Below are 13,777 nucleotides of genomic sequence, written 5' to 3' on the forward strand. Positions count from 1 at the left end.
ACAATAATAAAAGACTCAAAGGAAAATTAAATATTTATAAAGAAAAATAAGATTTCTGAAAAGAAAATAAAAGACTCAAATTTAGTGACTCTAAACCAAAGAAAGATAAATTTTTCCTAATCTAAGCAACAAGATGAACCGTCAGTTGTCCAAACTCGAACAATCCCCGACAACGGCGCCAAAAACTTGGTGCACGGAATTGTGATCACACTTTTCACAACTCCGGTACAACTAACCAGCAAGTGCACTGGGTCGTCCAAGTAATACCTTACGTGAGTAAGGGTCGATCCCACAGATATTGCCAGCTTGAAGCAAGCTATGGTTATCCTGTAAATCTTAGTCAGGAGATTCAAATGATGTGAATGATTTTGTTTTTGAAGAGTAAATAACATGAAATGAATGATACTTGTGATTCAGTAAGGAGGAACAGGTTGAGGTTCGGAGATGCTCTGTCGTCTGAATCTCTACTTTTCTACTGTCTTCTTCTCTAAACACGCATGGCTTCCTTCCATGGCAAGCTGTATGTTGGTGGATCGCCGTTGTCAATGGCTACCATCCGTCCTCTCAGTGAAAATGGTCCAGGCACGGTTTCTGTACGGCTAACCAACTGTCGGATCTCTCATCTTGGATGAAAAATACCAGGCACAGCTACCGCACGGCTAATCATCTGTCGATTCTCACTTGTATCGGAATAGGATCTCTCTGTCCTTTTGCACACTGTCACTGCGCCCAACATTCGTGAGTTTGAAGCTTGTCGCCGTCATCCTGTCCCAGATCCTACTCAGAATACCACAGACACGGTTTAGACTTTTTAGATCTCAGGAATGCTGCCAATTGGTTCTTGCCTCTACCACGAAGGTTCTGATCTCATGTGTTTAAATGCTCTATTGTCAGGAGATGCAAGTCAAACTCGTGGATTAGAAACCCAAGAGATACGCAGTCAAGCTGTCGCCCAATGACTACGTTGAGCTCAGATAGAACGGGAGTGGTTGTCAAGCACGCGTTCATAAATTTGAGAATGATTATGAGTGTCACGGATCATCATATTCTTTATATTGAAGTACGAGTGAGTATCTTATAACAGAATCAAGCGTGATCGAATAGAAAACAATAGTAATTGCATTAATCAATTGAGACACAGCAGAGCTCTTCACCCACACCTATGGGGTTTAGAGACTCATGCCGTAGAAGATACGATATGAGATGTAAAATGTCATCCGTCCCCAAAATGAATCTCTAAAAGTAGTTTTTATACTAAACTAGTAACTTAGGTTTATAGAAAATGAGTAACTAAGTGCAGATAGTGCAGAAATCCGATTCCGGGGCCCACTTGGTGAGTGTTTAGGCTGAGCTTTGAAGCTTTCATGTGCATAGGCCATTCTTGGAGTTAAATGCCAGCTTGGGTGCCAGTTTGGGCGTTCAACTCCAATTTTGGTGCCAGTTCCGGCGTTTTATGCCAGAAAAGGGTCTCTGGCTGGCGTTTAACGCCAGTTTGGGCCATCAAATCTCGAGTAAAGTATGGACTATTATACATTTATTCAAAGCTCAAGATGTTAGCTTTCCAGCCCAATTAAGAACATGCCAATTGGACTTCTGTAGCTCCAGAAAAACGCATTTGAATTCAGGGAGGTCAGAATCCAACAACATCTGCAGTCCTTTCTCAGCCTCTGAATCAGATTTTTGCTCAGGTCCCTCAATTTCAGCCAGAAAATACCTGAAATTACAGAAAAATACACAAACTCATAGTAAAGTCCAGAAATGTGATTTTTGCACAAAAACTAATAAAAATATAATAAAAAGTAACTAAAACATACTAAAAACTACCTAAAAACAATGCCAAAAAGCGTATAAATTATCCGCTCATCAGAGACCAACACTTTTGAGTTTCAATGGATAGTGAGATGCCAAAACTATTTAGAAACAAAAAGCTACTAAGTCCCGCTCATTTAATTGAAACAGAGCTTCATTGAAAACTCTGAAATTTATTGTATTTTACTCTTCTTTTTATCCTACTTTATTTCTGGTTGCTTGGGGACAAGCAACAATTTAAGTTTGGTGTTGTGATGAGCGGATATTTTATACGCCTTTTGGCATCATTTTCATATAAATTTTAGTATATTTTGTTTAAGTTTTATTAAGTTTTCATAGGTTTCAGCGCAAAATTCACATTTTTGGATTCTACTTTGAGTTTGTGTGTTTTTATACAATTTCAGGTATTTTCTGGTTGAAATTGAAGAGCTGGAGCAAAAGTCTGATTCAGAGATAGAGAAAGCATTGCAGATGCTGTCTGGATCTGACCTCCTTGCACTCGAAAGAATTTTTTCGGAGCTACAGAAGTCTAAATGGAATGTTCTCAACAGCCATGGAAAGCTAACATCTAGAACTTTCCAGCAATGTATAATAGTTCATATCTTGCTTCAGAATTGAAGGCTCAAAATTGGCATTCAACGCCAGCCTCCTGCACTATTCTAGCGTCCATCGCCCAAAGGAGAAGAGACCAGTGTCCAACGCTTAGAAGGACCCCCTAGCCAGCGTTCAACACCCTAGAGGCCTCCTAGCAGTGGATCTCAATCAAGCTCAACCCAAACACTCACCAAGTGGGCCCCATAAGTAGATTTTAGCACTAAAAGATTGTTTTACCCTTCTTATGTAATCCCTAGTCATTAGTTTAGTATTTAATTAAGAACTTTTACAATCTGAAGAACCTTTTGACACTTTACACGTTTGTCATTGTATTTTCTATCAGTATGAGTTTCTAAACCTTTTAGGTTGAGGGGAGGAGCTCTGTTGAGTTTTATGGATTAATAAGGTACAACTGTTCTATCTCAATACGTGTTTGATTCTCTATTCTAAGATGTATATCCGTTCTTCATCATTATGAATGCATTGAACCGGCACAAGGTTATCTCATTCTACATGGGTTCAGAGTGAGTCTTTCATTGGACAGTGATGAGCCACAAGCTTGATCATACATCTCTTAGACGGATAATTCACGACTTCATTGGGGACTTCTCGAGACACCAGTTCAGCCGAGGTACGAGAAGATTAGAGTCTTTATGGTAGAGGCTAGAACCAAAGGCACAGCATCCTCTGATCTGGAAAATTCAACCTTGTTTGTTGCGTTTTGAGTAGGTGATGACATGTCATCATGTCATGTTTTTCTATGCTTTTTCATACAAGAAATTTATGATTAGCGCTTAAATATTAAATGCTTTTGTGCTTAAATAGTATATTTCTTTGAGGAGAAAAGAGGAACTCTGAGGCACTTTTTGGAATTTGGGAATGCTTTGAAGCCTTAGGCCACCCTTTTAAAAGTGTGGCCCATCATTTAAACAAGGAGCGCCCTTGGCGCGAAAACGTTACAACGCGCACGCATACAGGACGCTTACGCGTTAGGCAACAAATTTTGATGAACCACGCGTACGCGTGAATGACGTGTACGTGATAAACCCCAATTTTGTGGTTTATCTTATGCTTAATTTGGGGGATTTTATCAACTTTTCTCACATTTATTCAATGAAATAGCATAGTTTTGTAATTCTCCCTTGATTTGTGCTTAAATGTGAAAACATACTTTTTAGGCCTTAAAATAGCTAAATTCAATTTACTTTAATTCCATTCGATGCCTTGATGTATTTTTTGAGTGATTTCAAGTTCATAAGGCAAGTATTGGATGGAAGAAGTGAGGAGAGAAGCATGCAAAGTGGGAGAACTCATGAAGAAATGAAGGAACTCTAAAGCTGTCAAGCCTGACCTCTTCGCACTCAATTGATCATAACTTGAGCTACATAGGTCCAAATGAGGCGGTTCTAATTGCGTTAGAAAGCTAACATCCGGGGCTTCGAAATGATATAAAATTTGCCATAGTTTCCTGATGTATAGGGGTGCGCACGCGTACTGTACGCGTGCACACCGATGGAGCACGTGTTTCACTAAAGTGAAATCGTGGCCAAAGCCATTTTGCAACTCATTTTGGGCCCAATTCAACTCATTTCTAATGCTATTTCATGCTGAATTCAAGCTTGGGAAAGGAGGGAGAAATTGTTTGGTAGTATAGCATCATGTAGGTTAGTTTCTAGAGAGAGAAGCTCCCTCTTCTCTCTAGAATTAGGTTAGGTTAATTTCTCCTAGATCAAGGTTCAATTACATATTTTCATCTTGTTTCTTTTATGAATTATTGCTTCTACTCTTTCATTCTCATGATTTGTAGTGTTAATTTCCTTTTTTTTGCTCTCTTTTATATTCATGGATGCTCTTGTTGGATTTGGTTCACATTTAATGAAATTTGATGTTTGATGTTCTTTTATTGTGAATTTGAGTTGTTGATCTTGTCTCCTTGAAATTTGTAGTTGGTAGATTTTACTATTTCTTGCCATTTATCATGCTTTCCTTTTATGCCTTCCAAGTGTTTGACAAAATGCTTGGTTGGATGTTAGAGTAGATTTTGAGCATTCTTGGCTTGGAAAGAGTAATTAGGCAATCTTGAGTCATGAAAACCCAACTTATGTTGGTGATCTAGAGTTGTTATTTAATATGATTTCCATTGACTCTAATCTCTTACTAATTCCATTAGTGAGTTGATTAGGACATTTGGATTGAGGTTAACTAGTCTTGTTTGACTTTCTCTAATGGAAGATAACTTACACCTTCTTCCAACATTGGGAATGACGAAATAAGATAAATTCTTGTTAATTATTGTTATTAGTGACTAGGATGGAAAGCCTATGATCTCAATTCTTGCCATGATCAATGTCTCTCTTTATTAATTGCTTCCTTTCATTTCTTGTTTGAATTACTTTTCTTTCCATTCATTTTCCTATCCTCTTATCAAATCAAACCCCCCCTTTGTTCTTCGTAGCCAATAATTGACTACTTCATTGCAATTTCTTGTGAGATGACCCGGAGTCTAAATACTTCGGTAAATTTTCATTGGGGTTTGTACTTGTGACAACCAATATTTTTGATGTGAGAATTGTTTGTTGGTTTAGAGCTATGCTTACAACGAAGTTCTTGTTTCTATAAGAGAAATTCTAGACCGACACGACAAATCTCGTTCATCAAAATGGCGCCATTTCTGGGGAGTTGCAATGATGTTATGTTATTGGCTATTGTATATATGTTAATATGATTCTTTGCTAGTTTTTGCTTGTTTTAAGAGTTAGTTTTATTAGTTCTTATTAATATTTATTTTTATTTTCTCTTGCCACTATGAATTCTCATCACTTTGGCTAAGAATTTGGTTCAAACTATGTTGTAGGGAATGAAAGCTTTAATGAGGACATGCATCAAGGATTTGGAGATCAAAGGTGGGAGGAGCCCCAAGCTTATGGACAACCTTCTTGGCAACAACCTCCTTCCGAATCAAGTCTGACAAGAGTGCTTGGGGACATAACTACTATCCTCATGGAGAAACATAAGGACCAAAGGGCATTCTATGCCACCCGAGCCGTCCAAGCGTCACCCCAACATAACTACTCTCCGGATTCATATGGGTATAATCTTAATCCTAATGTATATCTATCTAGTGTGTGTGATGATCCTTATTGTAGTTGTCAATCACAATCACCACCACCCTATGCCTATGAATCACCTCCCCAACATAGTTTTGAGCTACCTTACTCACAAGCCCCTTTTCACCAAACACCTCCATATGACCCTAATCCTTACCCACCATACCAACCACCTTGTGAACCATATGAACCATATGAAGAACCACCCCAATTCAACCACCAATACCCTCAAGAACCACCACCTCACTATTCTTACCAAGATAAATTACCTCCCATGTCTGATAACTTTCAACCACAAAATGAATTCCCCTTCCACAACCCTCTATAGAAGAATACCCATATCCATCAATCCAAGAGCAATATGATCCTACTTATACTAGCCAAGTGGAACAAGAGCCAATGGATCGTCTCAAGGAAGCAATGGGATCGACTTCAAGCAATAATCCGTCAAAAGGAGCAAGAGGAAGCCCAAAAGAGACACGAAACTATCGAGGATAACCTTGCCAAAATTAAAGCCAACTTGGACTCATGGGACTCATACAACAAGCAAAGCATCTCCACGGATGAATGTGAGAAATCAACCGAAGAAAGGAGCATGAAGGAGATTTTAGAATCTCAACACGAGGACAAGGAGATGGGATATATCTTGCAACAAGTGGAGAGTGAAGAGATTGTTAATGAAGAAGAAGTGGTTGAAAGCCTAGGCAAAGTTGAACAAGAGGTGAATTTCAAGCTTGAAAGCACTTCCACACCAAGTGATGTTGTTGATGAATTTGTGGAAGTTGTTGAACCTTCCTCCAATGAGCTTAAATTTGGTGTTGAGGAGGATAATGCGCAACCTCCTAGGCATATAATGAATGATGAAGAATTGGAAGAAGGTGAGCAAATAACAAATCTTCCTCTTGGAGATGAGCACACACTAACACATGATCCTTTGGTATTTGAGGATTCTTCTCCTCTTGAAATTGAGGTAGATGTTGAGACAAGTTCCACATTACCTCCAAGTTGTGATATGAAGAATGAAGAAGAGCTAGAAGAGGTTGGTGAGGAAGTAATTGGACATGAAGAGCCTTGTCAAGAGGTGAACATGGAAGAAGCTTGCCAAGAGGTGGAGGTATTTAAAGAAGAGCACAAGAGAATGGAACTTACAAGACCATTGGAGACGTCCCTTCCTAAGTCACCATCTAACATAACATTCAAGTGGGTAAAATTCTTATCTTTAATCTTTACTTTCCCACTTGAATATGGTTTGATTGAGACGGATGGGCAACTTAGAGCTCTTTGTGGGGTTAAGAGCAAAAGAGAATTTATTAGTGGGTGGAAATGCCAATCAAGGTTCCTTGTGGTTGGAAACTCAAAGTCTAAGTGCAATGGTTGGTATAGTTCTCAACTAAAGGGGTCTAGGAAGATGCTTTGGTGTTTACTTGAGAATTCGGATCACTTCTCACCCAATTAGAATTGTGATGATCAACTTGAAGATGGGTGTGGAAACAAGATTTGGGATCCGGGAATATATGAAGACCAATTTTGGAAGGCTTGTATGGAACTTCATCAAAGCTTGGTGCCATTGATCTTGAATTTTGGAGCTTACTTGAAGTCCAAGCATTGGTGGAAGTTTCAAGATGAGTTCAAGCATAAGCCACCATAACAAGGAGCTTCCCAAATGTCCAACTTAAGGACTTAAAATAAAAGTGCTAGGTGAGAGACAGCCCACCAAGGTAAACACTTTCCATTCTCTTGTAAATACAATCAATGGATGAATTGGGTTGCCTTTGTTAGGTAGTTTTCTTCTTTGCATACTCTTGTTTTAATATTTTTGTTGTTGGTTTGTTTGATTAGATTTGTGCCTTAAGTTGTAGCTTAGTTGTTGTTGAGTAGTGTTTTGCTTGTAGTATAAGTTTTATTTTTAGTATATTTGAAAATTTTTCAAAAACTAAAAAGATTTGTTGTTAAATTTGATTTTTGATTGTTTTAGAATGCTTGTAGATTAGAAGAGTGCCATGTTTTTGTTCTAAGCACCTTTAAAAAAAATGGGCACGAGCGTGCTGTGTGCGCGCGCGTCGGTGGTGCATTTCACACTCCTGGTACACAAACTAGAGAGTTGTGCCAAAGTTGTGCCTACTTTGTGCCCGCAACCTGACGCGCAAGAGTACGTGACGCGTCTGCGTCCGCATCACTTTTTCCTTCTGCCAATCTGCGCATCGGCGCGTGGGCGTGCATGACGCATCCGCGTCGCAAAAAAAAGTTTTTTTCTCATCATCCATTTTCTTTTGTCCATTGCATTCGCATACTTTTATTCTTTGCATTTTCATTCTGTTTTTATAGCTTCTTTTTACTTTATTTTTTTTGAGCTTCTTATTTGAATAATGGTGTTGAATTTTCTCACTCAATTGTTGAGAATTTCTTGGTTAATCTTGGTGCTTCTTGACTTGTTTGATATTGATAGGTAATGAAATTTCTAATTCAATGCTTAACCCTTGATGATCCTTGTATCCTTTGTGCATTGATATGAACTTGCATGTCTTCCATGACCCACTCTTTCTAGTTGAACTTGATGCTTTTGAGTGCTCTTTATGCTTTGACTTTACTCTTGCATCAAGTATTAGTTGATATGCCCTTTACATATATTGCTCTCTCGCTTACATGCGTAGCTAACATATAGTAAGAACCTTACTTTTATTTGGCATTAGCCCCGCCTATGTTCTATTTGCTTTGATATCTTTGTTATAGGCTTAATTTTCTTTCTCTTTCTTTCCTTTTAGGTTGGCCACCAAGAAGGAAAGGAATGGAAATGCTTCTAAATGGGGCAACAAATAAGTTCATCCGCACAACCTTTGGAAGGAGTTCATCAATTGTAGCAACCCGTCCACCTTGCTCTTCTTTGTATGCACCGAGGACGGTGCAAATTTCTAAGTGTGGGGAGGTCGTCTGACCGATCTCCATGGGTAACAATTTCTTTCTTTCAACACCAATTCTTGATTTTCTTTCCTAGTTAGTTGTTGCATTGCATGATAGGTTGCATGTTAGTTAGAATTTGTACATATTTCACCACTTCTTTTTATGTTAGGACTACTTGGTTAGGGTGATGATTTCTTTTTCAAGAAAAATTGTTCTAGGGTACCCTACCAATTTGAAAAAAAAAATTTTGTGATGAACTTGCTTGAAGAATTTATTTTGGAACATGGTTTTTGATCTAAGAACACAAGCATGTGAGTTTTGAGCCCAATTGCATGGTTACATCATATAACCACTTATTTTCCATTCTTGTGTGCATTGTTCTCTTTCTATGATTGTAATCTTTGATTTGTTTGATTCTATATGTCCATTATTCCATGTATACATGCATTTATATGATTGAGGCCATCATTTCATTTAGCTCACTTACCCAAATAGCCTACCTTTCATCAACCATTGTTAGCCAATTTTGAGCCTATTTAATCCCTCTGTTCTTAATGTTAGCACATCACTACCCCTAAAGTGAAAAATAATAAATATCCCTTAATTTGGATCTTTGATTAGCTTAGGCTAGTGAGGGTGTGTATCATTTAGGTATGGGAAACTTGGGACATTGGTTGAGGTAAAAGTGTAATTTTTATTTTTGTTAAAAATATTGGGAATTGGGTACATATTCATGCACTATATGTAAAACCATATGCATTGATACATTTGTATATACTTTAAAAAAATGATAAAGAAAAAGAAAAAGAACATATATATATATATATATATATATATATATATATATAATAAAAAAATATAGAAAAATAAAAAAAGAGAAAAAGAAATAAAAAGGAGACAAAAATGCCCCAAAGTAAAGTTCAATAAAAATCAATACATATGGAATGGTAATTAAAAGGAATGCATGAGTATGTGGAAAAAGTGAGAATCATGGGTAGCTAGGTTGTGTATTAGAATTGTATAGGTTGTTATATGTGTTATTCAAGCTCACTTGACCATATGCATCCTACCTTTACCCTAGGCCCATTACAACCTATGAATAAGTCCTCATGATGAATGTATGCATGCATTGAATAATTGTTGATTGTTAGATGAAAAATAATTCTTAGAAAATATGAGTAGAAGAAAATTGAGTGAATCGACCCTATACACTAGAGCGACTTGAGCGGATACACTTCCGGTGAGGGTTCGATGCTCAATTCCTTGTTACCGGCTTTCATGAGCGTTCCTCTTGCAAGTCTATTTGAACTTCATTTTGATATTTGAATTGGTAGAGTTTGTGAGTCATCATATGACCTTTGCCCTACTTGTTCATATGTGTTCTTGAGGATTGATTTACTTTTAACCAAGTAGGTAGAAGCATTTTGCATTTAGTTGCATTCATATAGATAAGTGCATATAGTTCCTTTACATTGTATAAATGTTCATACCCTTTTCTTGTCCTTCTTTATTCTTAGCATGAGGACATGCTTAGTTTAAGTGTGGGGAGATTTGATAAACCCCAATTTTGTGGTTTATCTTATGCTTAATTTGGGGGATTTTATCAACTTTTCTCACATTTCTTCAATGAAATAGCATGGTTTTGTAATTCTCCATTGATTTGTGCTTAAATGTGAAAACATGCTTTTTAGGCCTTAAAATAGCTAAATTCAATTCACTTTAATTCCATTCGATGCCTTGATATATTTGTTGAGTGATTTCAGGTTCATAAGGCAAGTATTGGATGGAAGAAGTGAGGAGAGAAGCATACAAAGTGGGAGAACTCATGAAGAAATGAAGGAACTGTAAAGCTGTCAAGCCTGACCTCTTCGCACTCAATCGATCATAACTTGAGCTACAGAGATCCAAATGAGGCAGTTCTAGTTGCGTTGGAAAGCTAACATCCGGAGCTTCAAAATGATATAAAATTTTTCATAGTTGCCTAACGTATAGGGGCGCGCAAGCGCACTGTACACGTGCACACTGATGGAGCACGTGTTTCACTAAAGTGAAATCGTGACCAGCGATTTACAACTCATTTTGGGCCCAATCCAACTCATTTCTAATTCTATTTCATGCTAAATTCAAGCTTGGGCAAGGGGGGAGCAATTGTTTGGTAGTATAGCATCATGTAGGTTAGTTTCTAGAGAGAGAAGCTCCCTCTTCTCTCTAGAATTAGGTTAGGTTAATTTCTCCTAGATCTAGGTTCAATTACATGTTTTCATCTTGTTTTTTTTTATGAATTCTTGCTTCTACTCTTTTATTCTCATGATTTGTAGTGTTAATTTCCTTTTTTTTGCTCTCTTTTATGTTCATGGATTCTCTTGTTGGATTTGGTTCACATTTAATGAAATTTGATGTTTGATGTTCTTTTATTGTGAATTTGAGTTGTTGATCTTGTCCCCTTGCAATTTGTAGTTGGTAGATTTTACTATTTCTTGCCATTTATCATGCTTTCCTTTTATGCCTTCCAAGTGTTTGACAAAATGCTTGGTTGGATGTTAGAGTAGATTTTGAGCATTCTTGGCTTGGAAAGAGTAATTAGGCAATCTTGAGTCATGAAAACCCAACTTATGTTGGTATCTAGAGTTGTTATTTAATATGATTTTAATTGACTCTAATCTCTTGCTAATTCTATTAGTGAGTTGATTAGGACATTTGGATTGAGGTTAACTAGTCTTGTTTGACTTTCTCTAATGGAAGATACCTTACACCTTCTTCCAACATTGGGGATGATGAAATAAGATAAATTCTTATTAATTATTGTTATTAGTGACTAGGATGGAAAGCCTATGATCTCAATTCTTGTCATGAATGTCTCTCTTTATTAATTGCTTCCTTTCATTGCTTGTTTGAATTACTTTTCTTGCCATTTATTTTCTTGTCCTCTTATCAAATCAAACCCCCCCTTTGTTATTCATAGCCAATAATTGACCACTTCATTGCAATTCCTTGTGAGATGACCCGAAGTCTAAATACTTCGGTAAATTTTCATTGGGGTTTGTACTTGTGACAACCAATATTTTTGATGTAAGAATTGTTTGTTAGTTTGGAGCTATGCTTACAACGAAGTTCTTGTTTCTATAAGAGAAATTCTAGACCGACACGACAAATCTCGTTCATCAGTACTCATGAAAGTGATTGGCGCTCATTTTCAAAGAGAACGCTACATTCATTAAGTGAGCATTTTTGGGCACGTTCAAATCTGGAGTTGAAGCTTTTGCAATCGACGCGCATGCGTCGATGGAGAATACTTGAAAAAGCACGCGCAAGCGTGGATGGAGTATCAGCGTGGAAATTACATTTTTGTAATCCATGCATACGCATACATGACGCGTACGCGTGGCGTAGTGATCAATTGAAGAACGCTATGCTCGTTTGAAGAATGCTGCAAGGAACGCGCATGCGTCGATGTGCCAGATTGCCAAAACACGCGTAAGCGTGAGGGACGCATACGCGTGGTAGGCCCAAAATGCAAAAGGGACGCGCACGTGCAGAGGACGCGTACGCGTGGTTGTAAAAGTGTTCCGCTCACTTAATGAACACTACGCTCTCCTGGAAGTGCAACTTTGGCACAATTAATCTGATTCAAAGCCCATTGAAACTCCAAAGCAGGCAGTGCCCATTGACATGACTCAAAGGCAAAAGAAACAATTAGGATAGGAATTTCATTTGAATTGTAATTTGTTTTCGATTTTAATTTCATTTGTAATTTAGGAATGCCTATAAAAAGGCTTCAGTTCACAGTTAGTAGGGGCATCACGGACAGTAGGAGTAGGAGTAGAATAGAGGCTCAGGCTGGAGGATTAGAGACTCCAGAGCTCTCTTGGAGGATTAGAGACTCCAGGGAGCTTAGTATAGTTGATACATTTTTACATTTCAATTGTATTGAATTCAGTTTATGCAATTTCAATTTCTGCAATCCTCTGTTACAATTTCTTTTTCTGCAAATTTTACATTTCAGTTCATAATTCAGTCTGATTTAACCTTCCTGCCATTTGAATTTCCAGTTACTTGTTCTCAAGTTCTTTTTGATTGCTTGATTCATTGCTTTCTTTAATTTCCCAGCCTCCCAATTCCCTTTACATTTGATGCAATTTACTTTTCTTGCCATTTAAGCTTCTGTAATTTTACTTTTTGTAATTTACAATTCTTGCAATTTACTCTCTGTTAGTTTAATTTCACTCAATTCATCACTGTTAGCTTAACTAAACTAATCACCTCAGTAAAGTTGCTTGATCCATCAATCCCTGTGGGATCGACCCGGTACACTTGCCAGTGAGTTTGTGTGGAATCGTTTTTCCCTCATCAGTAGGATCACCAAGGAGAATGAACTGCAGGAGCTTCACCCTCAATCAGAATGGATCTGCACTAACCCTGGGGTTCAAATCTGGAGGAGCTTTAGTGACCTTGTAAGAAAGGCATTTATCACATACAGCCTACCATAGAAGAAATCCTTCACAGTTGAAGAAGATAGTAAGACCGGATTAATCCAGAAGAACAAGGCATCTCCAAGCCTTAACCATCTTCTTATCATTGCAAACACATCAACCTAGTAACGTTTTCTTTATTTTACTTTTATGTGCTTTAAACAAACAATCAACTTTTCTATCTGCCTGACTAAGATCTACAAGATAACCATAGCTTGCTTCAAATCACAATCCTTATAGGATCAACCCTGACTCACTTAGGTATTACTTGGACGACCCAGTGCACTTGCTGGTTCAGTTGTACAAAGTGTGGGAATTCGTGCACCACCTTCCACCCAAGCAAGGTTGGCATTCCCTCACCTCATTTGTCACTTAAGCAATTCAGCAGGAATTATCGTAGAAGGAGACATATTCATTGGGGAGGACAAGCCCATCACTAAGAAGAGGATGGAGCAAACTAGAGACCATGCACGTGTGCTTGTGCAATCGCCTCAGTAAGAAATCCCTGAGATACCTTAGGGGATACAATTTCCTCCTCAAGGCTATTGAAACCAACTGCATAATTCTCTTGGAGAATTGAACACTAATATGGAGCAATTGAGGATGGAGCATCAAGAGCATTCCCACATCCTTAATGAACTAAGAGAAGATCAAAGGGCTATGAGGGAAGAACAACAGAGAAAAGGGCGTGACACTGAAGAGATCAAGCACTATATTGGATCCTCAAGGAGGAGTAGTAGCCGCCATCAATGAGGTGGATTCGTTCTCTTGACTCCCTCTTCTTATGTTTTTTCCCTCTATTTTCTACTATGTTTTATTGTCTGTTCTCTTGTTTTTATTTCATGATCATTTTCTATCTATGTCTTAAAGCTATAAAATATTCCATGTATCTATCACCTT

The sequence above is a fragment of the Arachis hypogaea genome, chromosome 16 (assembly GCF_003086295.3).
Source record: "Arachis hypogaea cultivar Tifrunner chromosome 16, arahy.Tifrunner.gnm2.J5K5, whole genome shotgun sequence".
NCBI classification, from domain to species: Eukaryota; Viridiplantae; Streptophyta; class Magnoliopsida; order Fabales; family Fabaceae; genus Arachis; species Arachis hypogaea.